We start from the raw sequence: 19949 nt of genomic DNA, 5'->3' as shown, positions 1-19949 counted from the left end.
ACACATACAGGTTGGGGCAAATGTAGGTCTACAGTTGTTCTTGTGGAAAATAATACAATAATTAATAAATAATAATACAAAAGTAAATTCTGTATTTTGTGTACTCGCTACTGTAAGCCTACTTCTGTCCTATGCTGTATATAGCGACTGAATGTGTGAAGATAATTACTTTATACAGTGAGGAAATAATTGTGTTTTTTATTTTAGACACTTTTTTGCCCATCAACCTTATTTACATTTTGTTTATGAGTTTGCTGAAGAACAGCTTAAGACCATTCAGTGGTAGTTTCTACCCACTCAGTGGCCTGAGCAGTGGGGCTGCAGCCCGTTTTTCAGGGGCAGGCTGAGCACTCCAGTCTTCAGTCGGACACTTCTGGGCAACCGCAGAGGGCACCTGCGCCTTCAGACCAGTCTGCGACCTCGGGCTGAGCAGCAGTGAACTCAGGAGCTGGAACAGTCTGTTCACCCTGAAATTCCTCCCTGGCCACAGCCTTTTCAGCAGTGGTCTGCTCTTTCTTTTCAATCTCTTCAGGATCTCTGTAGAAGCAGAGGTCAGACATGACCTCCATGAGTATTTCAGGGAATGGTACCATGCTTGCACAGAATTTCCTGGGCCAGTATCCTATATAATAAAGAGGTAATATGCAAATTGACCATCACTCCAACACACAAGATGGCCACCACCATGTGGACACAAGATGGCCACCACAAGATGGCCGGCAGGGGAGGGCAGTTGTGGGCGATCAGGCCAGCAGGGGAGGGCAGTTGGGAGGAACCAGGCCTGAAAGGGAGGGCAGTTTGGGGTGACTGGGCCAGCAGAGGAGGACAGTTGGGGGGAACCAGGCCTGCAGGGGAGGGCAGTTGGGGGACCAGGCCTGCAGGGGAGGCCAGTTCGGAGGGACAAGGCCTGCAGGGGAGGGCAGTTGGGGGGGACCATGCCTGCAGGGGAGGGCAGTTGGGGTGCACCAGGCCGGCAGGGGAGGGAAGTTGGGGGGAACCAGGCCTGCAGGGAAGGCTGGCAAGGGAGGGAAGTTAGGAGTGACCAGGCCAGCATGGGAGGACAGTTAGGGGCAACCAGGCCTGCAGGGTAGGGCAGTTAGGGGTGACCAGGCTGGCAAGGGAGGGCAGTTAGGAGTGACCGGGCCTGCAGGGGAGGGCAGATAGGGGTGACCAGGCTGGCAAGGGAGGGCAGTTAGGGGTGACTGGGCCAGCAGGGGACGGCAGTTGGGGGCAACCAGGCCTGCAGGGGAGGACAGTTAGGGGTGATCAGGCTGGCAGTGGAGGGCAGTTAGGGGCAATCGGGCCAGCAGGGGAGCAGTTATGCGTTGATCGGGCTGGCAGGGGAGTGGTTAGGGGATGATCAGGCTGGCAGGCAGAAGCGGTTAGGGGCAATCAGGCAGGCAGGCAGGTGAGCGGATGGGAGCCAGCAGTCCTGGATTGTGAGAGGGATGTCTGATTGGATCGGGCCTAAAGGGCAGTCGGACATCCCTCAAGGGGTCCCAGATTGGAGAGGGTGCAGACTGTGCTGAGGGACACCCCCCCCCCCATGCAAGAATTTTGTGCACCCGGCCTCTAGTCCACTACATCAGACCCACTGTGTAAGCTCCCTTGTCATTGCCAGGGATGGTAATATCTACATAGTGCAGAGGCAAGTCTGTGTTATACTGAGCAATGGTAGCCAGGTTAACGTAAGACTCCTCTATGAGAGGCAGCTGGTCAGAACTGGGATCAGTAACCACTAGAAGTCTCAGGACCCAGAAGTCTCTTGGGGTCTGATTAGTGAAGCTTTCAGGAGTGAGGTGGTCAGCAACAGGAGTGGCTCTAGTGGCAGAAGCAAATTTCAGCACAGCTTGTTGGAGGATATCCCTGGAGGATAGGACACTGACATCACCTGGATTTTCAATGGGCAACAATGGCATTAGCTGACAGCTAGAAGCTTCTCCCAGATTTTCTTCAGATTTATGAGGTAGACGCCATCACTTTTCCTTTTGCAGAGGTACTGTTCCATTCAGATCTCAAGGGTGGTGCCGCCTAAGTGGGTTCCTGCTGTAAGGAGTTTGAGGACACCCTCCTCATTCATTTACAGAGCATCAAGGGCTCCCTTTAAGTTATGTGGGAACCCAGAACAATGTCATATGGGTCCCTCTCTCAATAGCATGAATAGGCAAAAGAATGGTCTTTTTAATAACTAGTACTGGACTACATTAAAATTGAAAACTTCCATCTGTTGAAAGATTCCATTTATAAAATGAAAGGTAAGCCACAAACTGATGAAAATATTTTCAAATCATATCTCACAAAGGATTCATGTCTAGAAAACATTTATTTTAAAACTCCTAAAATCAATGAAAAAGACAATAGAAAAACTAGCAATTAATCCTCCACTTCACAAAACAGGTTACCTAAAGGACTGACAAATAATTATTTATTTATTTGTTTTAAATATTTTAATTGATTTTTAGAGAGAGAGGAAGGGAGAGAAATATCAATGTGAGAGTGATACATTGTTCTGCTGCCTCCTGCAAACCTCTACTTTGGATTGAATCATTAACCTCGGCATGTTACCTGACTGGGAATCAAACTGGGAACCTTTTGGTGCCTGGGATGACATCTAACCAACTGAGCCACACTAATAAATATTTTAAACATACTTTGCCTCATTGGCCATCAGGAAAATATAAATTAGAACCATAGTAGAAACATTTCCACACAGATAGCTAAAGTTTAAAAGAGTACTATTATGGGTTTAACTGTGTCCTCCAACAATCTTATGTTGGAGTCTTAACCCTAAGTATCTCAAAATATGTCTATTTGGAGATGGGGGTCTTAAGATAGGTAATTAAGTTAAAATGAGGTGATTAGGGTGAGTTCTAATCCAGTATGTCTGATGTCTTTATAAAAAATAGATATTTGGACACAGATAAGAGACCATGTGAGGGCCCAGGGAGAATATGGCCATGTACAAACCAAAAAGGAAAGACAACCCTGTGGACACCTCAATTTCAGACTTCCAGACTACACACCTATGACAAAATAATTTTCTGTCATGTAAACAATCCACTCTCTAGTATTTAGTCATGGTTGCACTAGCATACTAATACAATAACAATACCAGTGGGTCAGGATATAAGCTGGTATAATCACTCTGGAAAACTTTTTTGGTGGTATCTGTGAAACCTGAAACAGTCTACTATCTAGCTGTTTTACTCCCAGGGTTGTAGATACGTTCACCAAAGGACATCCTATCTAATAAAAGAACAATATGCAAATTAACCATCACTCCGCTACACCCACAAGCCACACCCACCAGCCAATCAGGAGCAAGTATGCAAATTAACCCAACAAAGATGGCTACAGCCACAGAGAGAGCAAGAGGCTTGGGTTTCCCCTGGCAATGGAGGAAGCCAAGCTTTCAGCCTGCCCTGGCCTGCCTTGGCCTCTGCTCAAGGCTACAAAGTTTCAATTATAGAAGATAAGTAAATCCCACATACCAGGGCCTCCACTTGGGTCGCTGGGGGGCGTGGCCAGCCTGCAAACCACCACAGGCCCCTCGCCCAGGGCACCCCATGCCCCAAGGGAACCACCACCCTGATCCAGGACACCCTTCAGGGCAAACCAGCTGGCCCCCACCCATGCACCAGGCCTCTATCCTATCTAATAAAATAGTAATATGCAAATTGACCATCACTCCAGCACACAAGATGACTGCCCCTATGTGGACACAAGATTGCCGCCACAAGATGGCCAGCAGGGGAGGGCAGTTGGGAGGGACTAGGCCTGCAAGGGAGGGCAGTTGGGGGCGATCAAGACTGCAGGGGAGGGCAGTTAGGGGTGACCAGGCTGGCAGAGGAGGGAAGTTGGAGGTGACCAGGCCTGCAGAGAAGGGCAGTTGGGGAGGACCCAGGCCTGCAGGGGAGAGCTGTTGGGGGAGACCAGGCCTGCAGGGAGGGCAGTTAGGGGTGACCAGGCCTGCAGGGGAGGGCAGTTAAGGGCAATCAGGCTGGCAGGGGAGCAGTTAGGCATCAATCAGGCTGGCAGGGGAGTGGTTAGGGGTGATCAGGCTGGCAGGCACAAGCGGTTAGGGGCAATCAGGAAGGCAGGCAGGCAAGCAGTTGGGAGCCAGCAGTCCTGGATTGTGAGAGGAATGTCCGACTGCCCATTTAGGATCGGGCCTAAATGGGCAGTCGGACATCCCTCGAGGGGTCCCAGATTGGAAAGGGTGCAGGCTGGGCTGAGGGACACCCCTCCCCCTGAGCACAAATTTTATGCACCGGGCCTCTAGTATACAATAATATTCATAACATTACTAGTCTTAATAACCCAAATGGGTAACAACCCAAATCTCCATCGACAGTAGAAAGGATATATGAGCTGTGGTACTTTTTACTTTGTATCTTTTTGGAACAGTTAGACATAAAAGATAATTATTACATACAAAAAGCATGGATAACTCTTGCAAACATAGTGCTAATCAAAATGCCAGATACGAGGAGAAAGGAGGAAATAACCGCAAGTAGCATTGGGGCAGTGGTTGCTCTGCATTACCTAAATGTTTTCTCGTCTTTTTTGTGTGTTTTTTTTTTCTTAGTTTAAAAAAAATATAGGGAAAGTACATCAACTCTTCATTCAAAATACCCTAAAGGCTCAGTCTCTCATTCAGAGAACAAGCTGAAGACCTTCCTTGGCTTACATCCTTCATACTTCTGCTGCTTCTGTGCCATGACCACATATTGCATCACCTTTGCTCACACTGGCCTCCTGGGCATTTCTCTAACTCTCCAAGCTTACTTTCACTTCAGGGCCTTTGTAATAACCCCATGGCTTGCTTCCTCACTTACAACAGGTCTCTGACCGAATACTAATTTCTTTTGAGGTCTTCCTGATCTCCCTGTCTAACATATTAACACAGTACAGATTACATAACTAAATTTTATTCTAAAATAATAAAATTGTTTAAGCAATGTAATTTGAGGTCAGTTACTCAAATTAAAGAAAATTATAAATCAATATCCCTGATAATCATAGATGCTAAAATCTACAACAAAATATTAGCAAATCGGATCCAGCAATACATTAAAAAAGGTCATACACCATGACCAAATGGGATTTATTCTGGGGATATAAGGCTGGTAAAATATCCACACATCAGTAAATTTGATATGTCACATAAACAAAATGAAAGATAAAAATCACATAATCAAATTAACAGACAGAAAAAACATTCGACAAAATCAAGCACACATTTCTGATAAAAACTCTACCCTCAGTAGAGTGTGAGTAGAGGGATTATACTGCAACACAATAAAGGCCATGTATGACAAACCTACAGCCAACATCATACTAAATGGGCAAAAAAAAAAAAAAATTCCCTTAAGAACAGAAACAAGACAGGGATGTCTGTTTTCACCATTCTTATTCAACATAGTACTGGAAGACCTAGCCACAATGATCAGACAAGAAGAAAAAAATGAAAGGCATCAAAATTGGAAAGGAAGAAGTAAAGCAATCATTATTGACAGATGACATGATATTGTACATAGATAACCCTAAAGACAACTAAGAAACATGCTAGATTTAATAAATGAATTCTGTAAAGCAGCAGGATACAAAATTAACACCCAGGAATCAATGGCATTTTTATACAGCAATAATGAACTCTCAGAAAAAAAAAAAATCCCCTTTACCATTGCAACAGAAAATAAGATACCTAGGAGTAAACTTAACCAAGGAGATAAAAAATTTGTACTTGGAAAACTATAGGGCATTGAAAAAAGAAATAAAGGAAGATACAAACAATGGAAAACATAAACCATCGTCCTGGATTGGAAGAATTAACATCATTAAAATGTCCATACTACCCAAAGCAATCCATAGATTCAACACAATACACATTAAAAATCCATTGGCATATCTCACAGATCTAGAACAAATACTCCAAAATTTTATATGAAACCAAAAATGACCGCAAATATCTGCAGCAATCTTGAGAAAGAAGAACAAAGTTGGAAGTATCACAATGCCAGATATCTCTATATATAAAAGCCTAAGCAACCATCCGACCATTCAACTGTTTGACTGTTCGACTGGTAGCTATGACGCTCACTGACCACCAGGGGGCAGACACTCAACACAGGCATGGAAACATGGAACAAACTGATGAATCTCAGAGGAAAGGGGGAGGGGGAAGGGCGGGAAGAGATTAACCAAAGATCTTTTATGCATACTAGAGATCTGGTGGGGTCCCTTGGCCTGGCCTACAGGGATCAGGCCAAAACCAGTAGTCTGACATCCCCCGAGAGGTCCTGGATTGGGAGAGGGCACAGGCCAGGTTGAGGGACCTCACCGGTGCACGAATTCATGCACTGGGCCTCTAGTTTAACTATAATACAAAGCCATTGTAATCAAAACAGTCTGATAGTGGTACAAGAACAAGCATATAGATCAATGGAATCAAACAGAGACCCCAGAAATCAACCCAAGCCATTATGGGCAATTAATATTTGACAAAGGAGGCAAGAGCATACAATGGAGTAAAGAGAGCCTCTTCAATAAATGGTGTTGGAAAAATTGAACAGGTACATGCAAAAAAGTGAAACTAGATCATCAACTTACACCATATATAAGAATAAACTCAAAATGGATAAAAAACCTAAATGTAAGCTGTGGAAACACAAAAATCCTAGAAGAAAACATAGGCAGTAAAATTTCAGACTTCTCTCTTAGCAGAATCTTCACCAATACATCTCCTAAGGCAAGAGGAAAACAGGAAAAAAAATAAACAAATGGGTCTATATCAAACTAAAATGCTTCTGAACAACGAAAGAAACCATCATCAAAATGAAAAGGGAACCAATGTAATGGGAGAACATATTTGCCAATGATGCATATGATAAGGGGTTAATTTTCAAAATATATAAATAACTCATACAACTCAACAAAGGAGGACAAACAATCCAATTGAAAATGGACAAAGGACCTAAATAGACACTTCTCCAAAGAGGACATACAGATGGACAATAGACAACAAAATAATGCTCATCACTAATCATCAGAGAGATACAAATTAAAACTAAAATGAGGTATTACCTCACACATGCCAGAATGGCTATCATCAATAAATCAACAAACAAGTAACAGTGATGGTGTGGAGAAAAGGGAACCCTAGTACACTGCTGGTGGGAATGCAGACTGGTGCAGCCACTGTGGAAAACAGTATGAAGTTTCCTCAAAAAATAAAAAAAATGGAACTACTGTTTGACCCAAAGATCCAACTTTTGTGAATATATCCTAAGACTCCTGAAACACCAGTTAGAAAGAATATACTAGTATGCACCCCTATGTTCATAGCAGCGTTATTTACAATAGCTAATATCTGGAAACAGCCCAAGTGCCCATCAGTAGATGAGTGGATAAAAAGCAGTGGTGCATTTATACAATGGAATACTATGCAGCTGTAAAGAAAAGGATCTCTTTACCCTTTGAAACAGTATGGATAGAGCTGGGAAATCCAAAAATATAAAGATAGTGTAAGAAGCCTCTGGGACAACTTTAAGCATACCAACATTTGCATCATTGGGGTGCTGGAGGAAGAGGAGAGGGAACAAGAAATTGAAGACCTACTTGAAGAAATGACAGAAAACTTCACTTACCTGGTGAAAGAAATAGACATATATGTCCAGGAAGCACAGAGTGTCCCAAACAAGAGGAACCCAAAGAGGCCCACACCAAGAAACATTATAATTAAAATGCCAAGGGTTAAAGACAAAGAGAGAATATGAAAAGCAGCAAGAGAAAGGCAGTTAATTACCTATAAGGGAATGCCCATATGACTGTCAACTGATTTCCCAACAGAAACTTTGCAGGTCAGAAGGGAGTAGCAAGAAATATTCGAAGTAATGAAAAGGAAGGACCTATAACCAAGATTATTCTACCCAGCACAGCTATCTTATAGAATTGAAGGTCCGATAAAGAACTTCACAGACAAAAAAAAACCTAAAGGCATTCATCACTACCAAACCAATATTATATGAAATGTTGAAGGGTATTCTTAAAGAAGTGGAAGAAGAAGAAGAGATAAAAAAAAAATATGAACAATAAAATGTCAATAAATACATATTTATCAACAATTGTATCTAAGACTCGAAATAAATGAATAAGAAATCTAATGAACAAAATAAACTGACTAATAAAATAGGTCCAGAGGCATGGATGCATGGAACAGACTGACTGATCTCAGAGGGGCGGGCTGTGGGGGACGGAAAGAGATTAGCCATAGAACTCATATGCATATATGTATAGCCCATGGACACAGAGAGTAGTGTGGTGAAGTCCTGTGGTAGGGAGGGGGCTGTGTGGAGGAGGGGAAAGGAGGGGAAAATGGGGGACATCTGTAACACTATCAACAATAAAAAAATAAAGTTAAAAAATCCAATATAATCAACAGGACATATAAATCAATGGAATAAAGAGGTGCTTAACTTTGGCCTTCTGCCAAGTACAAGTGTTTTGTTTCACCACATCTATGAATTGTATAATTATTCAGTATAATTTAGGTACTATTTCCTCTTTGTAGTCAAGACAAGTATGGATTGCATTGTTTGATAGAAAATTGCTTTCTTCAATTCTACATATTTTCTCCAAAAAAAGTCTTGTTCCTTGTGCAACTATATCTGATTTGTCTCTTAAATACATTATATGTTGTCTAATTAACACAGACACAAATAATGATATTTAAGTTGAAATTAGAATTTCCCTTTTCTAAAGAATCCTATTAAAATTCTCTAACCTAACCATGTGCTTCATGAGTTACTGTCCACAGGTAATTCTTATTCATAGCTGGCCAACTTGCTTCTTCATTATGAATACTCCACCATAAGCACCCAGGCTGTCCTTTTTCCTCTTGATCAGAATTGGTCCACAACCTGCTTGCAAGCATTTCTATGGAGTCAGAGAGAAACACAGCACGTCACCTTCCACTGATTTATTATTTTTATTAGGATTGAAATCATTACTATGGAAGGGTGCCCACCAGGCTGTTTTGTTAAATCATGATCAAGACTTAACTCAGCAAGACCTTCTTATCTGGTTGCCAACTTGCTAAACTTTTGTCATTTCCATCTGTTTTGTTTCTTTTGCACTTAAATCTCTAGCTCTAGGACTCTTATCTAATTTTTCTCTGTCCTTTGAACATTCTGCCAACTTCTCTTGCTTCTGTGACTAGACCCTTATATTGTCTTTTAAATTTTGTTACTGTGGTTGGTCTTCCAGAGTATAAATGGAAATACTCCAGCAATGTTGCATATTTCCATGCTTCTATGTCAAATTTGTGAATCACTATGTATTAAAAGACCAGAAGACTAAGCGTCCATGATTTTTAGCTGCTACTATCATATGTGCAGCATATGTCTCTCTTCCAGACTGTGATCATTATGTAACATGATTGTCTCTATCTTGTTCCCGCTGATATGTCAGTGGCTACCTCAGTGCCTGTCACATAGACAACGCTTAATAAATGTTTGTAAATGGAGTCTGTTTGCTACCTTCTATTTGGCACTCGCACAGCACATCCATACTTCAAATATCCTTTGCTATCCATTTACCTTCATTGATTATTTAAATCTCAGACTAAAATAATTCTAATGTAAATGCGTTCTTTGAATGCTCTTCTGGTCAGAGTGTGGACTGTTAAATAATGGAATTCTACAATTTTATTTCCCATTAAACTCTATATATTTTCTCCTAAAATATTATTCCCGACAGAATAAAACACATCATTTTCTATCCATCACTTCAACCTCTTATACAAGAGAAAAAAAAAATTCTCAAAGAATGAATAATGACAATGGGGAGAATTATGGAGGGGAAAAGTAGGTTAAAACTAAACTGTGAAAATTATTTTGTTCAGATGAATATGTGAAAAAATAACTTGCCAATATAAAAGCTGTGGCGCTGAAAAGAGCAGCATCTTTCCTCATTAACCTATAATGCGATGATGCTTGCAAGGACCAAACTGTCAATGGCTTGCCAAATAGAACTCCTCCGATGTTCTTTTGGGAAAATTAAGCCACACCAAAACCTAGGTTAAAAAAAGATACAGGATTTTAATGTATTTTAACAGCTCTGAGGTAAGATGCATAAACAATAAGAACTAGTTTTCTTCTTTAAGGAATGCATTTCAACACAATAGAAATAAAACATGCAATCAAGAGCTTCAGAGGATTTATACTCATTTTGCCCTTTTTAGTTAATTAAGTGACCCCAATAAAGTGGAAGGCATCCATTTTTTAAATCTCAGGATCTCAGAATAGTAGATTATATCTGCAAATCAAAACCCAATGCTCATCTCTGCTATCAGGGAAAGGGCAAATTCGTGGATGGATTAATTTAGCTTTTGTTTCATCTATTTTTTCATTAAGTTTTCATCTTCCCACCACTTATTGCTTAAGTTTTCAGTTCTAATGAGAGAGAGAGAGAGAGAGAGAGGAAAAAAGAGAGATTAAACTCTTGGCTAAAATGAAGTTTTTAAATTGTCTCTTTTATGTTTTTACTAGAGGCCTGATGCATGAAATTCGTGCACAGGTAGGGTCCCTAGGCCTGGCCGGTGATCACGGCCAATCAGGGTCTTCTGGCTGCTGGCCAGGGCCTTCCCTCGTTCCACACCACCCCCTGGTGGTCGGCACACATCATAGATAGTGATTGAACTGCCGGTCTCCCTGTCAAACTCCCGAGGGAACAATTTGCATATTAGGCATATATATATGTGTGTGTGTGTGTGTGTGTGTGTGTGTGTTTTCTCTTCTGATTAACTACTAGACTACATAATAATCAATTATTTTAGTATTAAAAATTGTGAAATGATGTAAGGAGATTATTTAAAAAATAAAAAGGTAAGAAAAATTTTTATTGTTTTGTTCTAAAATGGAAAAGCAGGTATCTGGCAAGCCACATCTAAAAGATGGATCAAAACCCTGACTTTCAAGGAGGCCTGTGCTGCTGCGTACCAGGACTGCCAAGAGCAGCTTGCAGCTGGGGAAAGTTCTAGCTGGTGCCAAGGAGAGGACCTGTCTCCAGGTCTACAGAGATGTGAAACCTCTTTCTTCAGAGCATGCATGAAGAAAGTTTGCTGAAATCTAAGATTAAAGAGGAAGATAAGATTGGAGGAACTGAATAGGGACATAAAGCATGAAGAGGTTTGCCATATGACAAGATGGTGCAAAGATTGGTTCAGTAAAACATCCATAAATCCAACCTTCTTATGAGGCTGCATTCTATGGGTCCTACGGGTATTTTTTAAAAACGGAGTCAACAAAAAAGGGTGTTCTATTATTACTATGTGAAAGGTTTTGTCATATTTAATTTTACGTTGTCCTTAGTGCCTACAGGGTTTAATAAATGAGTACTCATTTAATTTAATTAAATTAGAGGTAGAAACTCTAAGTACTAGTAGCCATGGATCAAGCCAGGGATATAATTTTATTTTATTTTTTACTTTAGCATTCCATTGACAATTTACTTTCTTTTTTTTTTAATATATTTTTTTATTGATTTTTTACAGAGAGGAAGGGAGAGGGAGAGAGAGAGTTAAAAACATTGATGAGAGAGAAACATCAATCAGCTGCCTCCTGCACACCCCCCACTGGGGATGTGCCCGCAACCAAGGTACATGCCCTTGACCGGAATCGAACCTGGGACCCTTGAGTTCGCAGGCCGACACTCTATCCACTGAGCCAAACCGGTTATGGCGACAATTTACTTTCTTAGGAGATGGATTTACTTAAATAGCAAAGACATTTATTTAACCACATAGTTAAATATAAAAATAATGGTAAACCTTTTCAAATATAATTTTTTATTCTTTTACATTTTTTGCTTACTTAATTTTGTTACTTAACCAATTTAATTAGGTTAATTTTGATTGACACTGGTAAAATAATATTCATATATTAAAAAGGGAACTTTACTTTTAGATAAAATTTTATCAGACTTAAAAAATAATTCTGACATAATTGCTTGCCTACTCAGAAACAGAGAATGGTCTTCTGTACTAATCATGGGTATCTAAAAGATAATATTGTATGCTAATATCAATGTTTCCAGCTAAGTTTTTTAAAAGACAATTTTATAGTATTGTATCATAAAAGTGAACTTGGCAGTATGTAAATATTTAGCATAATTTTTTTGCTTAGAAACTTATATTATTGATTCATCATCCCATTTTTTAAGATAGTTCTTAAAACGACTGTTTAGGCTCTCTTCTCAATGGCCTCCAAGGACATGTGTTGCTTTCTCTTCCTTCCTTCTTTCCTCCCTCCCTTCCTTCCTTCCTTCCTTCCTTCCTTCCTTCCTTCCTTCCTTCCTTCCTGCCTTCCTTCCTTCCTTCCTTCCTTCCTTCCTTCCTTCCTTCCTTCCTTCCTTCCTTCCTTCCCTGCCTTCTCTTCTTTGACCTATTTGATGAGCAGTTATCAAGATGGATGTTTAATGATGATGGCACTTTGGGATTCATTCCCAAGAAGAAAAACATATTTATATCTACCTGTGGAGTCATAAAATTATAGCTGATTTTCTTCTTTGGTTCTCTCCCTGCCGCACCTCAATTTTATTTGCTACATTGCTGACAAGCCGGTGCCACTTCCACTGGCAGCACTGTAAGTGGTATTTATACTTGCTCATAAGTGTTCAGCAGTGACCTTCATGCCAGAACATTTTCATCTTTTCCTAAATTTTCTTTGTTTCTGTATTAAAGGACTCCCCATAGCTATACCACCTGCATTTGGTACTATTTGTAATTTGTTTCTGAATTTATCCTCTTATAATTTGTTCTATTTCTTGCAGACTGAGTGCTGAAAGACTGTTTCTTTTCTTTCTGATATGAATGCAAACCATAAAATCTAAACGCTGGCTAGGGTGGAATGCCAAAGAAGAATAGGTCTGTGCTTAATAATTCCATCCTCATTCTGAGATTTGCTCATCCTTGATTTTATTCATACCTTTGCAATCGACTTTTATTAAGACATTAAACATCTACAAAACCTGTGTTAAAAACTCATTTATTCTTTTTTTTAAAGCAGAAATAATACTCAGCAAGTAATCTACCTCACTGCAGTTTAGTGTAATATAAAGTGTTTCATGCATTGCATGATTTTTTTTTTTATCATGATGACTTTTCTTCTCACACAGCCCTATTGATTTTTTTTTTTAAATATATTTTATTGATTTTTTACAGAGAGGAAGGGAGAGGGATAGAGAGCTAGAAACATCGATGAGAGAGAAACATCGATCAGCTGCCTCCTGCACACCCCCCACCGGGGATGTGCCCGCAACCAAGGTACATGCCCTTGACCAGAATCGAACCAGGGACCCTTCAGTCCGCAGGCCGACGCTCTATCCACTGAGCCAAACCGGTTTCGGCCCTATTGATTTTTAGGGTAAAACAGTTCCATTTGAATCTCTTCAGAAATACTAAGGAGCACATCACTAAAATAGGTATGAATACATTTTCTTCCTTATCACTTATACATGTTGCCATGATGTACCTACTGTGCAAAGCCACATACCTACTATGGGAGAATGAGGAGAAGTAGATAGGAGCAAAGTCTAATAACCTTACTTGTTTCTTCTTATTCTGTCCCAGTGCCTAAAATATGGATAATAGTAGCTAGCATTACTGCATGATGACAATGTACTATGTATCATCATAAGCCTTTTTTTGTCTTAAAACAATGTATCTAACATATCAATTCTGGCAACCTATCTAGATTTTATTACATTAATTGAAATCTGGCATATTGATTATCCCTTTTTTTCCACTATTTGTCTTATCTGTCATATTTTACTACTATCAGAAATAATTATTTAAAAGATTTTAGATTGTCATGATATCTTAGTTTATATTTAGATTTGCTACTTGTTTCTTTATTGGGCTGGGATATCTCCCAACTGAAAAACCTATTCTTTGTTATGGTAATAATTATCATTAAATATGTTATTTAATATTGTGCATAATATTTAAGCAAATATCAGATAATCACTTTAAGAAATAGACACGATCTTGAAATTCACATTACAAAGTAAAAAGGATATAAAACTCTTTTTTCTTTATTAAAAGATATATTTTTTCTTTATTAAGAACATCTTTATTATTGAAAGTATTGCATGTACCCTTTTTCCCCATTGACCCCTTCTAGCCTGCCCCACCACAAATCACAGGTCTTCACCATACTATTGTCTCTACCAATGGGTTTTGCATATATGCATACAAGTTCTTTGATTGATATCGTCCCACCCATCTACCCCTGCTGTCCTTCTGAGATTCAACAGTCTGTTTCATGCTTCTATGTCTCTGGATCAATTTTTTTTATCAGTTTATTTTGTTCATTAGATACCATATATGAGTGAGATCATGTGATATTTTTCTTTCTTTGACTGGCTTATTTCGCTTAGCATAATATTCTCCAGGTCACTCCATGCTGTCTCAAAGGGTAAGAGACCCTTCTTTATTTTTTAAAAATATATTTTTTATTGATTTCAGAGAGGAAGGAAGAGGGAGAGAGAGAGAATCATGGATAGGCTGCATCCTGCAAGTCCCCCACTGGGGATCAAAACCACAACCCAGGCATGTGCCCTTGACTGGAATCGAACCTGGGACCTTTCAATTCATAGGCCAACACTCTATACACTGAGCCAAACTGGCCAGGGCGAGATCCTTCTTTTTCATTGCTGCATAGTATTCCATGTATAATAGCTTTTCTATCTACTCAACTAATATCTTTCAATTCAAATTATGCTTTACCAAATAAATCACAATAACAGAAAATCTTTGGTGAATACAGGTTAAAAAATATGTTCATCTACAGTACAGTTTACCCTTTAAAGTATATTATCAGTTCTATTGATATATTCAATGTTCTTTCTATACATGAACTCCAAAGGTGTTCCATATCTGTTATTCCCTGAAGTAGCACTGTGCTTGCTACATAGAAGCCTTCAGTAAATATTTGAGAATAAGTGAGATAAAAATGTAATATAAAATTTGGTTCCCTAATTCTAATATGCCATTTACCATTTAATTTTGTACTATTTGCATATAGCCCTATGAAGTTGGTTGTATTAAGCCATCCTTAGAATATAGAAAATTTCTCATTAATAAAGTCAAATATATTTATATATGCCAAAGAAAGAAAGGAAGGAAAGAAGGAGGAGAAGGAGAGAGGGAGGGAGGGAAAGAGTGAAGGAAGAATAAAATATTCTCAGAACTTACTTCCCTTCCTTCATTTTTCTCAGATGTTCAAAAAAAGCTTTTTCCTTCATATGCACTTGAATAGCTAACACCAAATTTTGGCATATTATTGGTAGAAATGTGAAGTGGTACAGCCACCCTAGACAATAGGTTGGCTATTTCTTATAAAACTACATGTTAAGTATTATATGATGCAGCAGTTTCACCTTGAACATTTCTCCCTGAAAAGTAGAAACTTATTTTCACATAAAAATCTACATACAGATGTTCACAGCAGCTATATTCCTCATAGCCAAAAGCTAGAAATGACCAGGTACTCCTCAATAGGCAAATGTTTAAACAAACTATGCATATCTGTACATGAAATACTACTAAGCAATAAAAAGAATGAAGTATTGAAACACCCAACAATTTGGATGAATCTCCAGAGAATTATGCTCTGTGAAAAAGGACACCCCTAAAAGATACTATACTGTGAAATTTACATATTTAATTTAAAAAGCAACAATAAATGTGATCTTCTCTTGTAACAAGGTATACTAGTAGGATGTAAGAAAACTCTTACATTAATTAACTAACTTACTAAGAATTAAAAATAAGTATATACTAACAAAACTTGTAGTATGAAATGTTAACAGTTTCATGCTTAAGCATATAACAGGCAGTAGCAGTCCTAGGGTCTCTTTTGGCTGGCCTCAACCACAGGAGGATGGTGGATGCAGATGACTGGCCAGGCCTGCCACATCTTGTCCCCAGAAATAAAACCTGCCAAGAGCAAAAAAATTGCCAGATGCAGACACACACAAAGGAGAGCATTGAACCACCAGAGAGCTGGAATGTAAAACTGCACATGGCCAGAATTCCTTAGTTCCCCTCTTTCCAGGATCCCCCTATAAAAGCCCTTTGCCTCTCCTAAGATGTTGAGATGGGCTTTGGAAAAGAGTACCCCATCTTCTCAGGTTACTAGAACTTGAATAAACCTTTTTTCTTTTTCTTACCAGCACTTGTTTCATGAGTTTGATTTTCATGGTGGCAGACAGCCAAGCATTGATTCTGATTACATTCTTACTACCATTATACACTAGGTGGGGTATTAAAATCCAAGTCAAGTCATAATTCTGAAGATTTTTATTTTTTAGAATAGAGATTTATGAAACTCTCACCAGATTGTTCTTATTTTTCTCCTTTTGATTAACTCAACACTAATTCATATATAGGCTTTTGGATACTGCTGAGTTGGAATAATACATTATCTAGAAATTCCAAATGCCAACAATTTCCTGAAGCCTAAAAATACTGAGTATATAGGTACCAAAATGATCTTAATCTTGCCTTTATCTTTCACTATGTACAGAGATTGAAGACTGTCTCCCTAAGTCTATTCTCCTTACTACTCTACCTAGCCTTACCCTCCCCACTTTTTCTTTTCTTTTTTTCCTTTTTCTTTTCTTTTTCTTCTCTTTTTTTCCCCCTCTGTATAACTCTTATCCACCTCCCTCACTCCTCCTTCCTATTTTCTTCTCTGTATCTTCTCCTTCAGCAAGGAAAACACTGGCTTGGGGCTGAGCAGAACACCACATGCATAGATGGGTGTCTCACATAACTAAATTCTGAACAGTGAGAATGAAGTGGAAGTAGTGTGTGCAACCTTGTAAATGTCCTTAAAGAGATAGGTTGTAATCTTCCATTACCCTGTCTTCTTTCTTGATGATTAGAAGGCAGATATCATGAAAGAGGTGAGAGAAACCATGTTGGACAATGAGGTAAAAGCCACATTTTAGATGATGGACTTCTAAAATAGAGTGACCCTAGCCTTTGATGACCACAGAGTAGCCATTCTAATTCAGATTCCTTGCATTCATATGATCTAGAAATAAACTATGTATGTATTGTTTAAGATTCTGCCATTACTTACCAATAAAGCTACACCAAACACAATATGGTCCAAATGCTTTACTTTGAGTTGATTCAAAATTAGTAACACTGTACCTCTCTTATGCATTATAAACAAATCTAGTAAACTATTAAGTAATATCCTCTCTATTATGATATGGTATTTGGCAACATTCTTATGTATACTGTAATCATATTATTATAACACTAGAGGCCCAGCGTATGAAAATTCATGCACTGGAAGGGGGGTCCCTCAGTTCGGCCTGCCCCCTCTCACAGTCCAGTGGTTCTCAGGGGCGGGAGGCAACCCAGCGATCAGGGGAAGGCGATGCCCCCATCACACTTCTACTGCTGCCACTGCTGGCAGCACAAGCCTCAGCCGGCCCTGGTTACCTGAGCCTCGGGCGGCCCTGGGCGGCTGAGCAGCCCCAATCCGAGGCTTGCCTGCACCTCGGGCGAGCCATAGGCGGCTGGGGGGCTGAGGGAAGGTCCAGCTGCACCACATGCCTGCCACCCCTCTGGGCAGGGCTGAAAGGACTGGGGGACTCTGGCAGGGCTGAGGGGACTGGGCGCCACCATTTTGTGGCTATGGGCACTGCCACCTTTGTGATGGTGTGATGGTTAATTTGTATATTCCCTCTTTATTAGATAGGATAGCTACCCTCTACATTTATAACTTAAAATATATAAATTATACTGCTACATTATTGATTTTTTATCATCCTGAAAGCAAATGAAAGGCAGGGAGAAAGTTAGATATGTCTTGCTATCTATCATATAATTTTATGTTTCTTCAGGGGTATTTTTTAGCTGTCAATCCATATAAGCATAAACATGACATAATGCACATTAATAGGTATAACATATGACAGAACACAGACAGTGCCCTGAGAGTGATGCCATGGGAGTTGCCATGGAACAGTTTTTCCTTTTGGAGAGACACAGTGGGGGCCTGGAGACAGGTGAGCTCATTACTGACAGGCAACTCAAGACCTTGTAGATATGTGAGGCAGGAGCAATCCTAGCAGAAACAACCACAAAGGCCCTTGGCACAGTTTAGATGAAGCTGTTTAGAATATGAATAGGAGGGTTTAAGGTCAGATGAGGAAAATATGCCTAGCCAGCTATTTTAAATGGAAAAGAAGACATTCAGAGAATTCCTTCAAGAGTGAAATTCCTGTGAATTTTGTGTGTCTACTTAACAAGTGGTTATTCAGAAACTGACTTTTTTTTTCATTAACGTGTTCAAAAGTGGAAGAGAAAGTGACATTTGTACATAATAAGGACATTTTATATTTTCCAGAAAGGAAATAGTGACTATGGGAGGTGCTGTGACCCAGTTAAAATTGAATGATCATGCATTTTCAGCTCCAGGAAAGCTAGCAGAGGGGATCTGTGAGAGAGACACCGTGGCCACAGGGGAAAAAGGTAATTACCTCTGGGTCAAATCACTGTGACTGAGCATTTTCCAGACCATTCCATAGATACACCTTGGGGAAGCTGAGTATAAAAAGTTAGGAAAGCCCGGCCAGTGTGCCTCAGTGTTTGAGCATTGACCCATGAACCAAGAGGTCACTGGTTTGATTTCTAGTCAAAGCACATGCCCAGGATGTGGGCTTGATTCCCAGTAGGGGGGTGTGCACTAGGCAACTGATTGATGTTTCTCTCTCAGCAATATTTCTATCTCTCCCTTCCTCTCTCTCTAAAAATCAATAAAAACATATTTTTAAAAAGTTAGGGAAGAGTTTTTAGGTGTGGGTGATGAGGAGCAGCAGGAACTGTGGGCTGCATCCTTGGTTAAATAGACTCAAATCTAGGCAAAATGTCCCAGAGTTGACCTCACAAACGCAGAAACAGAACAACTAGCAGATATGTGTCAAGAGTCACCTGGGCCCGAAGGGTAGTAGAAATTAGTAAGGAAAGTGGAAAAAATGAAGGAGAATAAATAAGATGATTTTTATGTAGTGGTAGAAAAAAAAATATTACAGTGGAAGAAAATGTTAGAAAATAAGAAACAGCTGCCTGAAGCAGTCAGGTGCACTCTAGAGGGAATTTTTTGTTTGTTTGTTTGAGAGTTTTGGGGAGAGAAATAATGGGGAAGACTACTAAAAGGGGAATAAAAATGGTTCATGACAACTAGAAATAAGGGCCATTATAAAAGAACTCAGAAATTCTAAAATAGAGAAATATGCAAGAATGGATGGAGAACAAATGTTCAGATAATTGAAAAACAAATCAATATTAAAAACTTTGACGAAAACAAGTATCTGTAATAATAAAAGCATAATATGCAAATTGACCGAACGGCCGAACAGCAGAACGACCATCTGGATGACCACACTATGACACACACTGGCGCCAGGCCAGCCAAGGCAGGTGCCATGCGATTGTTCAGGAGTCCACGCCATCACCCCATGATTGCCCCGCAGAGGGAGGCCCAGGCCACTGGACAGCAGGCTGCAGCGGGTGGGCAGGGCCTCCCTCTGAGGGGCAATCCATCGCGGGGCTCCCAGACTGCAAGAGGGCACAGGCCAGGCTGAGGGACTCCCCCACACCCAGTGCACAAATTTGGTGCACTGGGCCTCTAGTAATAATAAGAAAAGGTAACATCTGTATAATGCTTACTCTGTGCCAAGCAGTGTTCTGAGTACTTTATACATGTGAACATATTCATTCGTAAATAATGCTAGGAAGTGAACACTCTCCTCATTTAATACATGAAGAAAACTGGAAAACAGAAAAGGTGTAAATAAAAACTGAAATTCCAAACCAGGCAGTCCAGCTACACTACATTCTTAACCATTAAGAATGGAATGGAAGA

The 19949-nt window shown here is 39.9% G+C and overlaps 1 pseudogene across 1 annotated transcript in view; it reads right to left on the bottom strand.

The window, feature by feature from the left end:
- Positions 1-266: 266 nt before the first annotated feature.
- LOC308241802 (small ribosomal subunit protein uS2-like) overlaps positions 267-19949 on the bottom strand; it is an 86941-nt pseudogene continuing 67258 nt past the window's right edge. The window contains exons 2-3 of the transcript in view: positions 1582-2101; positions 267-622 (exon numbers count right to left, since the gene is read on the bottom strand). The product of the transcript in view is annotated as a small ribosomal subunit protein uS2-like (transcript). The remainder of the gene's footprint in view (positions 623-1581; positions 2102-19949) is intronic.

The sequence above is a fragment of the Plecotus auritus genome, assembly GCF_963455305.1.
Source record: "Plecotus auritus genome assembly, chromosome: 1".
Classification (NCBI taxonomy): Eukaryota; Metazoa; Chordata; class Mammalia; order Chiroptera; family Vespertilionidae; genus Plecotus; species Plecotus auritus.
The sequence above is the reverse complement of the archived record's forward strand: the minus strand, read 5'-3'. Positions and strand labels throughout refer to the sequence as shown.